The sequence below is a fragment of the Ornithorhynchus anatinus genome, chromosome 9 (genome assembly GCF_004115215.2).
Source record: "Ornithorhynchus anatinus isolate Pmale09 chromosome 9, mOrnAna1.pri.v4, whole genome shotgun sequence".
In the NCBI taxonomy this organism is placed as follows: domain Eukaryota; kingdom Metazoa; phylum Chordata; class Mammalia; order Monotremata; family Ornithorhynchidae; genus Ornithorhynchus; species Ornithorhynchus anatinus.
Genome location: NC_041736.1, coordinates 50,339,216 through 50,355,489, shown reverse-complemented (window position 1 = coordinate 50,355,489; position 16,274 = coordinate 50,339,216). Strand labels below are relative to the sequence as shown.

General features: G+C 40.5%; 1 long non-coding RNA gene across 2 annotated transcripts in view; it reads right to left on the bottom strand.

Annotated features, from left to right (window-relative positions):
- Positions 1-3,492: 3,492 nt before the first annotated feature.
- LOC114814332 overlaps positions 3,493-16,274 on the bottom strand; it is a 36,075-nt gene continuing 23,293 nt past the window's right edge. For both annotated transcript variants that reach the window (XR_005660379.1, XR_005660380.1), the window contains exon 4: positions 3,493-3,664. This is a non-coding gene — a long non-coding RNA (uncharacterized LOC114814332). The remainder of the gene's footprint in view (positions 3,665-16,274) is intronic.

The window sequence follows — 16,274 nt, the reverse complement described above, 5'->3', positions numbered from 1 at the left end:
AATGGGGATTAAAACTGTGTGCCCTAAATGTGACAGGGACTTCGTCTGAACCAAACATCTACCCCAGTACTTAGTAAAATATCTGGAAGGAAATAAGTGCTTAACTGATAAACAATTATTTTTATTGCTTTCTGACCAAGAGCCAATTTAAGTGTTTTTTTCTGAACCAACATAGAAGACTTGCTCCATCTCTTTCCCTCATCTTCCTTTGCCTAGTAGAGTGATTTAGAGTGATGGTCAAACCCTTCCAATATCTTCCAATATCCAATATTGGATATCTTCAGGCAGGTAATAGTAGGATCAGCAGGAAGAGTAATAGGAGTATCATCAATAATAATAATAATAATGTTGGTATTTGTTAAGCGCTTACTATGTGCAGAGCACTGTTCTATGCGCTGGGGTAGATACAGGGTAATCAGGTTGTCCCATGTGAGGCTCACAGTCTTAATCCCCATTGTACAGATGAGGTAACTGAGGCACCGAGAAGTTAAGTGACTTGCCCAAGTCACACAGCTGACAGATGGTGGAGCCGGGATTAGAACCCATGACCTCTGACTCTTAAGCCCGTGCTCTTTACACCTAGCCACGCTGCTTCTCTAATCTGGCAAACTACTATACTAAGTGCTTGAGAGAGTACAATAGAGTTAGTAGACATGATCCTTGGCCTCCAGAAATTTACAATGCAGTGGAGAAGACAGACACTAAAATAATTTACAAAGAGATTACTCAAAATAGATAATCGAAAGTTAAGCAGCAGCTCTTCAGAAAAGACACTGCTTCTTTTCTAGTCACTTTCTCCCAAAAGGATTATTTTGGCAAGATGTGGACAGTCCTAACACCACAGAAACCTGAGGGTTCTTGATCAGTAAAAAGCACTCTTAAAGAAGAAGACAACGTGATAGTGGAAGGTTTTCTTACATCTACACAACAGATATCTAAGAATATTGATATTTCTGGGCTTAAAATAAATGTTTGAATTAATAATAATAATAATAATGCTGGTATTTGTTAAGCGCTTACTATGTGCCGAGCACTGTTCTAAGCGCTGGGGTAGACACAGGGGAATCAGGTTGTCCCACGTGGGGCTCACAGTCTTAATCCCCATTTTACAGATGAGGGAACTGAGGCACCGAGAAGTTAAGTGACTTGCCCAAAGTCACCCAGCTGACAAGTGGCAGAGCCGGGGTTCGAACCCATGACCTCTGACTCCAAAGCCCGTGCTCTTTCCAGTGAGCCACGCTGAATTATAGCAGCCGCGGGAAATACGCTTTTATTTGACAAATTTTCTGATAGAAAAAATGCCCATTTAAAAATATTCTCTTGTTTAAAATGCTACCAAATGAAGTGTTATCAAAGCATCTGCTCTCTGGAAAACTAGTGTATACAATGCAACCCTGCACCTTTAGAGAGCTTCACTTAAGTGCTTAGAAATGTACCACAGAATTAGAAGACAGAACTCTGGCCTCAAGGAGCTTACACTCTAGCAGACATATCTATTAGACTAACATTTTAGGTACCCAACTGTGAAAAAACCTGAACCCAACTGGAAAGAAAATCACAGTTTTTTTAACCCTTATTCCAGGCAGCAGGTTGGTCAACAGAGATCCAAGTAAAAGCAAATGATTCGAACAGAACTACAGTATCAAGTTTAAAATGAGAGAAAGCTTCTCATCTGCATTGAATTAAGATGTTTTTGCTATTTTGGGAAGGACTCTGGGATCAGTGGACTCAAGGTCATATGACCCTATAAGATAAAATTAGCAATATCTTAGCTAGGGCTAAGATATCCTTGGGAGCAGGGGACGTGATTACCAACTCTGTTGTACTGTACTCTCCCAAGTGCTTAGCACAGTGGTCTACACAGAGTAAGCACTCAAATACCACTGATTGATGAACTGACCTTGAAAGCCTAAAAGCTTAAAGACACATAACTGACAACAGTGTCTATTTTAAAGGAAAACATTTGTTCTGACAATAATTGGACAATACCAGGAATGTATTTCTTGATCAATTTTCTATGCATTTTTGTAATAAAATTAATTCTGAGCCATGTTTGCTTGTCTTTACCTATCTGTTCTATGTAAAGATGTAGCACCTCTCTGAAGCGAGCGAATACAACTCATCTTCTCCATGATCTTTTATTTATGTCCTCAAATATTTAAAATAAATAAGGTTAATACCGATAGTACAAGGTTGTTCAGGTCCTTGCAAGCTCTATTTTTTCATCACACCTCTTTTGTTCCATCTTGCTTAGCAAATCAGTTGCTAGATATATTTTGATTAGTTTGTACTTTAATGGATCATGTACGGAAAGTCCACCTTTCACATCGGGGCCATTAATTTTTCTTGAGTCTGATGGAAAAAACAGGTATGCCTTTTTTTTGTGTGCTGATTGAAAAGTGATGGATTATTTTCATGTGGTAAGAAACACAATGTTTTCTTTAGCACAGCAGGATATTCTGTTTGCAAGGTCTAACAGTGAAATATTATGCATATCTGCCACTGGCCTGCTGCCAAAGATTGAACAGAAAAATCAGAAGAGAATTTAAATCTGAATCTTAAACCCAGTACAGTCCTACAAGGAAACTAATGAGCCATTCTAAACAGAAAAGCATTTGTACTAATATAAGATGGCTGCCATACGTGTCAACATTTAGCAAAATAGTAAATAATTATTCATTTAAATCTTACCTTGAACTTGAATTTAGAAAAAGACATGCATCCCCAGGATTTTCTAAACAACTACCAATGTCGGGATTTTTCTTTTAACCCCCAGTTCAATAGAAACTGCCAGTTTTAACTCTCGGACTAGTCACTTAGTCTATTTTCAAAAAAGGAAAAGTTAGTTGGAACTAGCACCTTTATTCAGAGAAAATAGTCACATTTAATTGGCATTAGTTCCTACTTAATATTGGAAATTTTAAGCTAATTACTATGATGAAGGTGAGGTTTTGAGGTTGCAAAAAGAAAGAAAGATTATACCAATTACAAAAAAATGGAGGAGTACTGTTCGTTGGGTTTCAGTCTACGAAACACGTAAAGTGATATTTTGAGATAGTTAAACATCTCATATTATTTTTACTACATTTTAAATTTGGAAAACTCAGAATATTTTATGAAACTGAGCCTATCTCTCTACTTAATATTAAACCTAAGGGTGTGTGCAGGGAAAGAAACAAAAATAGAGAAGCAGCATGGCCTAGTGGAAAGAACACAGTCCTGGGAGTCAGAGGACCTGGTTCTAATCCCAGATCTGCCACTTGTCTGCTGTGTGACTTTAGGCGAGTCACTTCACTTCCTTGTGCCTCAGTTCCCTCATCTGTAAAATGGGGATTAAGACTGTGAGCCCCTTGTGGGACACGAACTGTGTCCAGCCTGACTAGCTCGTGTCTACCCCAGTGTTTAGTGCAGTGCCTGGCACATGGTAAGTACTTCCCAAATCCCATAAAAACAACAATAACAACAACAATAACAATAACTATTTGGTAGTTCAGGATCCTGGAGCCTTGTTTACTCGACTTCAAACCTCCTTTCTTTAGATAAGGATATTTCAGTTTGCCAGGACTAAATGAGACTCAGTCCTGGTCCAGATTCAGCTTCAATTTCGCATGGAGGAAGTGTGAAGCTCACATGGGCCCTCTCCACTTGAAAATAATCAGTATCACTGGAGGAACACATAAGAAAAGAGAAGAACAAATGTGGTAAGAAAAACAAATTAATGATCTCCAATACAATCAACATCCTTGTATGTGTTATAATCTCAATGGAACTGCCTGTAAATGAGGGAATTTCCATTTTGAGAAGGTAAAATGGCATTCGCAGCATGGCTAGAGGTAAGGACCTTGTGAAAGGAGTCATATTGATTCTGAGAACTTGGGTTATACAAAGAGAAAAATCCGCTGTGAAATATTGGCTATTTCTTAGACCGTCTTAGTATGCAAGCCGTTCACTGGGTGTAAACTGGGGACCGAGGGTGGGAGAAGCATCAGCTTTGCCAGGTGGCTTGTAAATCATTCCGTGCAAGGTACCGGCATATTATTGAGAAGCAGCGTGGCTCAGTGGAAAGAGCCCGGGCTTGGGAGTCAGAGGTCATGGGTTCGAATCACGACACTGCCACTTGTCAGCTGTGTGACTGTGGGCATCACTTAACTTCTCTGTGCCTCAGTTCCCTCATCTGTAAAATGGGGATGAAGACTGTGAACCTCATGTGGGACAACCTGATTATCCTGTATCTACCCCAGCGCTTAGAAGAGTGCTCTGCACATAGTAAGCGCTTAACAAATACCAACATTATTATTATTATTATTATTAAGTGGTCCCCTAGTGGTGTGACCAAGTTTATGTAGCCCCTATGGAAGTACCTCATTTACACCCAGCAAGAAATGTAGTAATAATAATAATAATGGCATTTGTTAAGCACTTACTATGTGAGAAACACTGTTATAAACTCTGGGCTAGGTACAAGTTAATCAGGCTGTCTCACTCGGTGCTCACAGTCTTAATCCCCATTTTACAGATGAGGTAAGTGAAGCACGGAGAAGGTCATGGGTTCTAATTCCAGCTCCACCACATATCTGCTGTGTGATCCTGGGCAAATCACTCTTGTCGAGTCACTCTTCTCTGTTCCTCAGTTAACCCATCCTTAAAATGGGGATTGAGATTCTGATGCCACGTGGGACAGGGACTGTGTCCAACTTGATTTACTTGTATCCACACCAGTGCTTAATAGAGTGCTCGACACAAAGTAAGCACTTAACAAATACCATAATAATTATTATCATTTATCCCTTCCCCAAAATGGTATATAGAAAGGCACTGAGAGAAACAGGCCCCTGAAGATGACATGTGCATGTAATATTTTTTTATGGGTTCGTTTTGCAAGTCTCCCTTCCTATGAATTCCATGTTGACCTTATTTTGCCATTTACCAAGCAGAAAGTGTGTGAGACAAAAGTTTTCCTATGGTTCTCGAGGAACAAAATTACACAATTTTAATTGTCTAAGTTGAACTAACTGGGAACTCTCTACTGTGTGACTAGAAGAAATTGTGAATCAGTGATGGCATTGCATGATGACTATACATTTCTGTAAAGTCTGCCAAAAATATAGACAGGGCATTTAGGAGGGAGGTTTAGGAACATGGATTTCCAAAGAAGTGGGTAGTCTACCTCTCAAAATTGTGACCCTTAAAGGAAAAAGTGAAGAATATTGCTGTCTTCACACTGTGCCACTGTTGTTAATGGAAGAAATGACACATCATTGATAAGGCAGGTAAAAGTCTTGTTCTTGAACAAATGGGTACTTTTACAATGTAGATTTGAATCTAAATTCAAAAGAACAGCTATCTCCCTTTTTCTAATGTTGACTCCCAAACGGCACCTCCACGACGCTGACCAACGCAGTTCACCGTGCGATTTTTCCATCATGCTTTAATATAGCTTATATGGTAAGGTCTATCGGCCACAACTAAAAAAATCCCTTCTAAAGCTTGTCTTTGGATTTTATGAAAAGATACCTTTCCCTTTTTTCCTCTGATGAAGTTTTTCTCATTTTCTTGGAGTCTTCTTTTCGCTAATACGTTGCACGTGACGGTGATTATGTTATTTCTTTTTTGCATGTGATTATGTTATTTAGTGATTAGAGTGTTCTTCTGGTCAATCTCACTCCACTTATAAAGTCTACACAGTGTATCATCAGCTGCCCTGCAACCTTTATCAGTGTGCCTCTCATCTGGCTTCAGACCATGCTTCCAGTACGTTCCATTTCTTATCGAGAAGTGGCGAGCATTTCGCATATTTCATTTTTAAAGAGGCAAAGCTTTAACTTCAGGGCATGATCAATTTATGAAAACCCTAACTAAAGATCTGAAGAAATAAATATTTGACTGAAGCTCCAGCTTCTATCCCAGGACCTTTCAGATCCTCCAAAGGTTTATAAGACGCTCGTCCCAGGCAGTTAAGGATTTTCATATTAAAAAGAGTTCATAAACTCAAACTCTACGCTAAAGAGCCTTGTGGAACATTTCTGGAGCCTGTGAAGCTGTAAACAACTTGTCTTATTGGGCCTCTCTCGTATCTGTACAACAGCCATGTTCCTGAAATGATGCATTCAGGTAGAACAAGGGTGTTGAAAGGAATCGATCAAACAGTCTATCAATAAGTCGTGTTTGAGCGCTTACTGTGTGCAGAGCACCGTACTCAGCACTTGGGAAAGTACAACATAACAGAGTTGGTAGACATGTTTCCGGTCCACAAATAGCTTACAGTCCAGTCTCAAACCCAAACACTTTTCAAGGAAGAAAAAATAGATAGCGCTCAGTTATCTAACTCCAAATTTCTAGGCACTGTTCTGAAACATATTTATTTGGTGTATGTTGAGTTTATCTAGCAAAGATCTTTCTTGAGGTCACTGTACATTCAAAATTCTGCCTCATCCTGTATTTGGAAAATTGGCTTAAGAGGTACCCAGCAGTCCGGAGCTTCTCCCGGGAATTTAGTTGGCATTTTCACCTTCATAAAAACATCTGGCTTCTTTGTCTAGTTCTCTTCTATGAGATTTTCATCTTATCTTGAAGCTTCAGAATATGCTCACTGATACAGACACAAAGACTGCAGGGGAAGCTAGGTTAAAACGCTCCTTGGGTTTCGGAGGTTTTCCTCTTATAGGTTTACAATCAATGAAAATTTTAAAATAACAAAGCCAAATCCATGCTAACCTTTTAAAACCTTAAAAATGATGGATTGCCATCGCTTGATAGCAGTCACACGGCAGTGGTGCAAATCTAACTGATAAACTTAAATTTTTCCCCATTAAGGATTATACAGATTCAAATGTTTTGATACCAGAAAGTCAGCTGACAGATCTTTTATGAATATTTTGAAAATCATCTCAGGCACTTTTCTATCCCGGCTAAGATGCGAAAAAGTCATAATATGCATTATGGAAAGCTGTGTAGTGATATAAAAGACTTTCCTGCTTAGAGCAGACGGAAAATGGTGGTTATTATTAATTTAGAAAAACAAAAGAGCTACCCAGCATTTCAGTAATGTGGCAAGTTGTGTGCTATTGAAGGAAAAGGGATTTTATAATTGGATTTTAGAGTAATTTAGGAGACGAGATAAGATGTAATGGTTGTATATTAGAGGTTAGAACTACAACAGAAACTCATAATGTAAGGGTTCATTGCACTGGAAGAAAACAGAACAAAGAAAAGCAACGCCAACCTCAAATGGCATGGGTGGTTGAGTAATGCAGTGAATGGGGCTGAGGGATGCTAGAAACATTTGTCGTGTTGGTGGTAATAGGAGTTCTACCACCGTTTAAAACAGACACAGTATTTATCCGGCGACCTTGTCATCTCGTCTTAAGACAGTATGGCTAGTTCAGCTTGGCATCCCCCCGACCCCCAGCTACGAATCTGGGCATTTCCGTTCGATCCTTGGCAGATGATTCCTCTCAACCTGCTGCTCGAGGTGACTCTGATCTGTCAAGTTCTGTATGTTTTCGAGGGAGATTTTGCTTAACGTTTCCCCACCTTACCAAAGAGCTAGTGATTGCACTGAAGGTCCTGTTACTCACGACCCTAATCTCTCCCATTATCTCCCACTGTCTCTTGTGCAGTTTGGCGTTCTGTCAGTCATCAAAGAAGGAAAAGCTTGAGAAGTATCCACTTGATATTATTTATCGCAAGATTCATTTTGCCCTTACGGCATTTGGAAAAGCACATTTTCCTTCTTAGGGTTTCTCTAAAAGCTCCTATTGTAATGTCTCCTAAGTACATACTCGGGTTTTATGCAAGTGGTTTTCTTTTAGAGAGGAAGAGCTGTTCTTTGGTAAATATTTCACAGCACCAGTAAATTAAGGCTGTTTACAGATCCTGTGTGCTCGGTTCTTTATAATGAAGGATCCCATGGAGAATAATTCCTTTTCCCGTTACCAGTGCTTGGCTACCCCCTGCTGGGCTCTAAGGTCCCAGGCCTTGAGACACCATTAAGTCTATTCCGAGGCTGGGAAAACCACACCACTGCATAGCAAACTGTTATTACACATCCCCTAAATGAAGCTGGAGTGTGAATTTACCTTTGGATTATTTGGGAGGTGTTAAAAAATATTTTTTTTTAAGACGCCCACAGCGTGGCAGCTGAAAATGAACAGAACAGATATCAGAAGGATCGACTTCATTTGGGTTATTTTTTAATACGTGAAAAGGTGTAGTTTTAGTGTGATCAATATTTTCAGGTGAATAGCAATGGGGGATTGACACAATCCAGTTCTGAATTTACAATAGGTCTTATCCCCATATAACAGCATGACACTTAGCATTCTGTTTAGGGGTTTCTTATTCCCACCTTTCCCTGCCTAATGTAATAATATTAGTAATAATAATAGCAATAATAAATAATGGTATTTGTTAAGCCCTATGTGCCAAGCACTGTACTAAGCATTGGAGTAGATACGAGTTAATCGGGTTAAACATAATCCCTGTCCTGCATGGGGCTCACTGCCTAAGTAATGAATTGTTAGAAGTGGAAAAGCAGAAACTGACCAGTTTTTGGTTTTTGTTTTTTTTTTCATCAATATAAAATGAGAACTAATTTCTAACCAGCTTGATTCTTTAGATTCAGTTTAATGCCTCTGAATCGTTTTATGTCTATTGCTTTTGCCAAAAATACTCTTTAAATAAAAATCCATATTAGAGGAAATTCCCTTCTGCAACTCTAACTTGTGCACTCAGATAAGAAGAGTAAAATCGCTGACCGTTAGGTCCATTTTGAAGAAATGACTTAAAATTGTCTTTATTATGTCCCCAAAAGGATTAGTTGTTACTAGCTCTAATACAGCTGTAAATGACATAAAGGGCAGAAACATGTAAACAGAGATTCCCTCAGTTGCCCAGTGGTCCAAATATTTTTTTTCAAACTTGCAAAATTCTACTTTTGATGCTTTTTTTTCTATTCCATTTATTTTGCAGACAAAGCAGAAAAAAGCAACGGCCACTCAAACTATGTAAACAGGGGTTTATATGCAGGCATCAAGCTGCCAGTTCAACAACTACTGTTTATCTGGAGCACAAGGATAAAGAAACAATGTCAAAACTTCATCCCCTCCAACATTTATTAGTGTCAAGTGAAGATGAAATTATATTTACTAACGAATGACTAAGGGCTGGACTGAGCCTCAAACTCTGTTCAGTGGGTTCAGCTCCAGAAGAACACTTGGGTTTCTTTATCTTACACCAGTGCATGAAATATATTTCAACAGCTCCTGCCGTTGGAGGAGGGTAAACAAATTGAGATTTTGTTTCATCTAGTAGCCCTAGAAACACACCCAGGCTCCTTTGCCCCGCAGACCTTTTGGGCAGTTCTCCTCCCACAGCCGTGAGGCGGTGAACTGCCAGGAAAGGCAGGAGAATGACAAGACGTCTGGTTTTATGGCTACTCTCCTTTCTCCTGTTCCAATTCAGGTTGTTTTCAGGCTATGCCCCCCCTATGGCCGCGTTTTGAAAGTTTACCAAGTTAGAAGCGGTCAACGGACCGACTCCTGCACTAATATAGGCTACCGCACAACACAAACAGAGACAGCGTGACTATCCTTGGCAGCTTTTATCTCATCCTACCAAAGAGCACTGAATAGTCTAAGCTCTTTAAGTTCTTAAGCCATTCCTCCTCCTGTTCTTTCCTGGCAGCCCCAACTCCTTCTCCTCACAGTTTTCTCCACAGCCACCTAATTCTCTGATCTTTCTTCCCGTCATTTGTCTGCAGAGCGGCAACATTCAGCCAGGTTTCCAAAACATTTACCTATATCAGCTTACTTCAAGTCTATTTCCTTCTACCGTGCAGTTCCCTGATCTTCTCGACTGTCTTTCATTCTAATTAAGTCATCGAGAGAATGACTGCCACCACAGAATTTGCAGGTTATGGACGGTTTCTGAGCTAAGCACGTTGGATGACCCTCTAAGCCCCTACAGTCCTGCAACTGAAGTTAGAAATGTAGACTATAAACTCTAGATTGCAAGCTCTAGATTCTAAACCTTTAGCCTGTAACCTCATTCAATCAATCAACCAATCAATCAATGGTATTTATTAAGTGCTTACTGTTTGCAGAACACTGTATTAACACTTGGGAGAGAAGAATAAAACAGATTTCACAGTTATGTTCCCTTCCCACAATGAGCTTACCCTCTAGAGGGGGAGATAGACATTAATACCACTAAAAACAATACTTATATGTACATTAGACTGTAGACTCTAGAATGTAAGCTTGTTGTGGGCAAGGAATGTGTCTGTTATATTGTACTCTGCCAAGTGTTTAGTCCAGTGCTCTGCACACGGTAAGTGCTCAATGAACGTGATTGAATGATCGATAAGTGCTGTGGGCCTGAGGGTGGGGTGAATACCAAGGGCCCAAAGAGTACAGATCTAAGTACACAGATAATTCATAAGGGAGAGGGAAATGGGAAAAGAGAGCTTAATCAGGGAAGGCCTCTAAGAGGAGATGTGATCATAACGAGGCTTAAAGGTGGGAAGAGTGGTGGTCTGGTGTTTACGGAGAGGGAGGGAGGTCCAGGCCAGAGGAAAGATGTGGAAAAGAGATTGGCGGTGTGATAGAAGAGATTTGGGCACAGTGAGTAACCTGGCACTAGAAGAGCAAAGTGTGGGGGCTGGTCTTTAGTAGATCAGTGAAGTAAGATAGGAGAGGGCAACCTGATGGTGCTTTGAAGTCGATGGTAAGGAGTTTCTGTCCTTCGAAGAGGTAGATGGGCAACCACTGGGGTTCTTGAAAGGTGGGAAGACATAGACTGAATGTCTCTTCTCTAGACCGTAAGCTCCCCTCTAGGCTGTAAACTCCCTGTGGGCTGGCAACGTGTCTACAAAATTCTGTTGTTTTAGATGAATGTACTAATTCCCGACACCAGTGGTTTCTTCGCACAGTCTGGCGGTTCTCCTGTCAGCCAACACAGCCCCATCTGAGAGCTTTGAACTTTCCAAGCACTTAGTAGAGTGCTCTGCACACAGTAAGTACTTGATAAATACAACTGAATGAATGAATGAATTGTACTTCCACCACTCACAGCTGGGCAAGAGCAGAGTCAGGAGATCAGTCAAGAGTAAGCTTGTTTTATGGTATTAAGCACTTACTGTACTCCAGGCAATATACTGGGGTAGATTCAAGATAATAAGGATGAACAGTGTTCCGCAGGGGTTTCAGTCTTAATCCCTACTTTACAGATGACGTATCTGAGGCACAGACTAGTTAAGAGACCTGCCCATGGTCACACAGCAGACAAGTGGCGGAACCAAGATTAGAATCCAGATGTGGGCAGTGATCGCGTCGACCAATTCTGTTGAATTGTACTTTTCTAAGTGCTCTGCACGCAGTAAGCATTCAATAAAGACCACTGATTGCTTGACTGATTGAACGCCACCACCACCCCATTCAGTCCTAAAAGTGGAACGCCAAAAAGTTCTGGTATAGGAGAATCTGGGCTTGAACCCTGCGGGATTACAAGGGTTACTGATGGGAGACTCGCCCTCCTTTTAGTGCTGAGAATGCCCCCGGCCCAATCGACGAAGAGATTTGGATTTGCCAAAGGGAAGGAAAGGGAGGAGAGAGGATGTAGTAAAGAATTGATTAACTGATGAGAGCGGTAGACGAAAGATAGAACACGTAGGATTTAGTCACAGGGAAGTCGATGAGACCATCGAAACCCCCCAATACAAGCTGCCCCGAGTTGCAGCCTTGCGACTGCATCCTCCAGCCCGTATATGCGTGACTCCCGTTAAAGTCAATTGGGACTCGCATGCATGCATGGCTTTCAGAAGCGAGACTGTTGTTTCCAGGGAACTCAATGGCTTGTGGTAATGTGATCCATCATGAGATCCTGCAAGAGGCTGACATTTTCCACATGTAAATCCTGCACTTTGTAATGTAAGAGCAATTACTTTTATGAACAAAATCTTTCCAATCCACCATTTCAAATCCTTGTCTTGCCATGTCATAGTCAAAACATCTGTCCATTAAAGCCAATGAAAAAGTGTACTAAATCTAGTATGTTTGGTTTGTGACATCTGCTTCTGTCTACTGGTATGAGAGCTATTCAAAATTCAATGACTTCAGTTTGCAGGGCTTTCATGAAAAACCCTTCAGTTGAATTCATGGGGATTATCAAATTGCTCGCAGTTTTGATTAGTGTTTCAGGTTCAAATATACCCTGGAGTTCAACATGAAACTCAACCAAAATAATGACGACAACAGAACAATAATGCTAAAAGTAAAGCTTTGTATTTATATACAGAAATACTTTTGGATAATGAATTTCATACATGAAACTTGAAACATTTACTTGCATTATTATCTAATGGCAAGTACCCTCCTCGCAGTATGTATTTTTATAGGCCCATTCCTGTAGCCTACGTTGTAGTGGTGTGCTTTATATAATGATAGTAATTATGAATAATTATAGTATTTTTAAGCACTTACTATGTGCCAAGAAATATACTAAATGCTGGAATAGATACAATGTTAGCTGATTGGTTACAGTTCTTGTTTCACATGGGGCTTAGAGTCTAAGGGGAGAAGAAGAGGCATCTTATTCCCCATTTTTACAGATGACGGATAACAATAATAATAATGCTATTATTATTATTATTAGTAAAGTGCAGGATCCCTGATTCAGTATGAATATTATTATTATTATTATTATTATTATGGTACTTGTTAAGTACTTGCTCTGTTCCAAGCACTTTTCTAAGCACTGGGGTAGACACAAATTAATCACATTGGACACAGTCCCTGTCCCACCTGGGACTCACATCCTTAATCTCCATTTTACAGATGAGGTATCTGAGGCCCAGAGAAGTGAAGTGACTTACCCAAGGTCACACAGCAGACAAGTGGTGGAGCCGAGATTAGAACCCATGACCCTCTGATTCCAGACCCATGCTCAATCCGCTACACCATGCTGCTTCGCAGTGCAGCCGCAATGGAAAACCAAAATAATGCAAAAACAAAGAGCCCCAAGCAGCTGTAGCCACAGCAGTCAGAGGAGCAGAAGAGGAGGAGGAGAAAGAGGAGAAGGAAGCTGGGAAGGGTTAGAAAGATGGAGGGGATTTCATTGTTCTCTGTATATGTCTGCGTTTTCTGAATATTATCTGGAGCCCCTGTCCCAATCTGTCCCGCTCTTGCATCCTCAGCTTCCCCTCCATCTCTTAGTCTCTCTCCCTGCTCCTCCCTCTTGTTCCCAACTCCACCAAATCTGCCTTACATACTCTCTCTTCCTTTCTTCCAAAGTCCCTCTCTTTTTGCCTAGTTGACCCCATCCCCTGAAAGTCCGTCCCCACACTCTGTTAAATACGGTCACCTTATGCCTAGACTCCTTCTCATCTGTGGCTGACCCTCAGTGAACTCTGGCCTCATTTTTAACAGAAGCCATCGAGCAAGGCAGATTGGTCTGAAACTTAATTGGAGCATTCTCTGGAATGCTGCTCGTTTTGCTGAAAGGTTCTTGAAGAAGGAGCAAAGGTGGCAATAGAAATGATTTATTCTGGGAACCCTGAATCTGTTACTGTTCAAAATGTGTATTTTGTTCAATCAACTGTGAGAATAGCGCTCTAAAACCATTAGGCTGCAGAATTCTATTTGGCCTGCAGAATCTGCATTGGCCTTGCCCGCATTAGCAATGGCATCTTCCCCAGTTACCCCACACATTCATCTGCACTTCCTTCCACGGCGCCCTGCCCGGCAACCTCTCCAGTGACCCGGGGGAGGTGAGAAGAAAGGAGGGGAGACAGCTAGATAGATCTCTGTGCAGTGGTTTCCTCAATTCCTATCCCTATTGGAAACAAACAAAAAGGAAGCAGAAAGAAGAGATCCATATTGTTTCCGACCCAAGTCTTTTAAAGAAGCCAGATTAAGAGCATCTAAAATTGGAATTATTATCCCAATTCAGTTCTCTTCACCTTCCGCCTATGGTTTCTTTCCCCTCACTTTTGTGCTTAAATAGGACGGGTATTTTTCAGGGCATATCAAATGTCACCCCAGTCTCTATCTAAATCTCAAATCTAAATTTGATATTTCTCTTTTCAAATTTGGATCAACATCCCCAAAACACAAATTGTGTTTCTGAACCAAGAGGAGCAGCAGATTGGGATGAATAATCCTTTCCAACATGTTCAGCCTCCCATCCATTCCCTATTCCTAACCAAAACTAAGGCTTGTATCTCTGAAAGAATTCCAGATGCAAACAGCTTCTGCACACACCACTGGTGTCACCCTCACTGCAAGCAATCCAGCAAAGTGACATTGCCTTCCAACTCTGTACTCACCCAAACCCTAAATGTTGTGTTCTGCAAGCAGTCAGCCTTAAATAAATACCACTGACTGATTGTGCCACTGTTCCCTTTGATGATGGCAGTATTTGTTAATTGCTTACTATGTGCCAAGCACTGTTCTAAGCCCCACGTGGGGATCACAGTCTTAATCCTCATTTTACAGATGAGGTAACTGAGGCACAGAGAAGTGAAGTGATTTGCCCAAGGTCACACAGCTGAAAAATGGCAGAGCCGGAATTAGAACCCACGCCCTCTTACTCCTAAACCCAGGCTCTTTCCACAAAGCCAAGCTGCTTTGCCAAGGATTACCCAGACCGGGGAATTTATTTTTAATGAAATCCCTATTTTTTTACCTGAATTAAAAATACAACACAAATTTTCCCCAAGTGATCACTTTTTAAACCCACAATGATATTCATTACTTATTCTTAAGCAAATTCAGCTATATGCTAGAAGAAGAGGTAGAGCAAAAAGTAAGATCTATATCTATGGTATACTTTGTGGGTCTTTCTCTCTACCCCATTTCCACTTTAGGTCTGTACTTGCTTCTGTTGTTTTATATGCATGAATGTCTAGGGAGTCTTGGTTCTTAATCCCTCTTTACCCCAAACTCTGGTCCCTCTTCTGTAAGAGTTAATTAAATAATAATAATAATATTAACTGGGGCAAAGTAGGACAGGCAGAGAGAGCATAATGTGGGGTAACTTTATAAAGACAGGAAGCAAGTGGCAGGTACATAGAGGTCAGGAAAAGGATGAATGTGTAAATGAATCCTTCCATTCTGAAGCATCACATTTTATCAGGTCATCTTATCTCCAGGGGTTTACATCTTCTGAGCAAAACTGAACAATGAATTTCTTTTAGATCTTCTTCCTGGTGCTCATTAGGACTCACCAGATTTCTTTTATGCCCTAAGCAAGTGGACCACTGCTTATTTACGTGGGTGGATGAACTGATTTTCATTCTAGGTTGCATACAGTTTTTCCCCAGACCTGCCATTTCAACCGCTACCTATGTGAGCATCTTTGATGCATCCAACCCAAGTTTGGTAGTTTGGTTGAGGATTTTTATCTGTAAAGCAAAGAAGAACTGCCTCTTGTCAAACTTTTTTGCAAATGTGTATCCAACAATCTCACCATGGAGCTGATAATCCAGGGTACAGAAAAAGAGAGACCGTGGAAACAGTACAGATCAAGGTATTGCCTGTGACTTTGAGTTTAGCCCAGAAAAGGAAAATAATTGGAGGGAACCCTGGAAAGCAGAGCTTGTAGAAAATCACCACTGAAAAATGTCTGCATAAAAATATCGTTCTATTGTCTGTGATAACTTGGTCTCTCACAAATGTTCCCAATAAGCCTCTGTCATTCCTCAACATGTGGAAGTATGAAGGGGGAAGAATGGCTGCACTTTTACTCAGTTTTGGAGATGGCAGATTCCGCTATAATATTAAGCCCCTGTAAGAGCAAAACACTTTATTTCCAACAAAATCTGAGTTTCTTGCATTAATAAGAACAAGACTCAAGAGTGTAAACAGCAGCAATAGCAAACGAGTAATATGACCGTCAAGAGAAACCAGGAAGGTGCTGCCTACAAGGAATAGGCAGGGACTATTTACAAAGAGTATTTCTTTTCTATTCTGGCTCACTTTTGAGGCAACATAAAAAGGAAGTGCAGAAAAACCCTGAATAACATTTGATCAAATGAGGAGGCTGTTTAATTGGACTATATGAGCCATGGTCTATATTCATTATTTATGATGCTTGTTGACATTTAAAGTGAACCACCAAAGTTCATTTCTTAACACCAAGTAAGTGATTTAATGGAAATATCAGTCGAGGGACAAAAACAGCTCCAGGATTTCTCCTAAAGGATGCTGCAGTTAACCCCAGTGGAGGCAGAATCTAATAAAACCTCTAATCTTAAAACAAAGATGAGTGAAAGTATT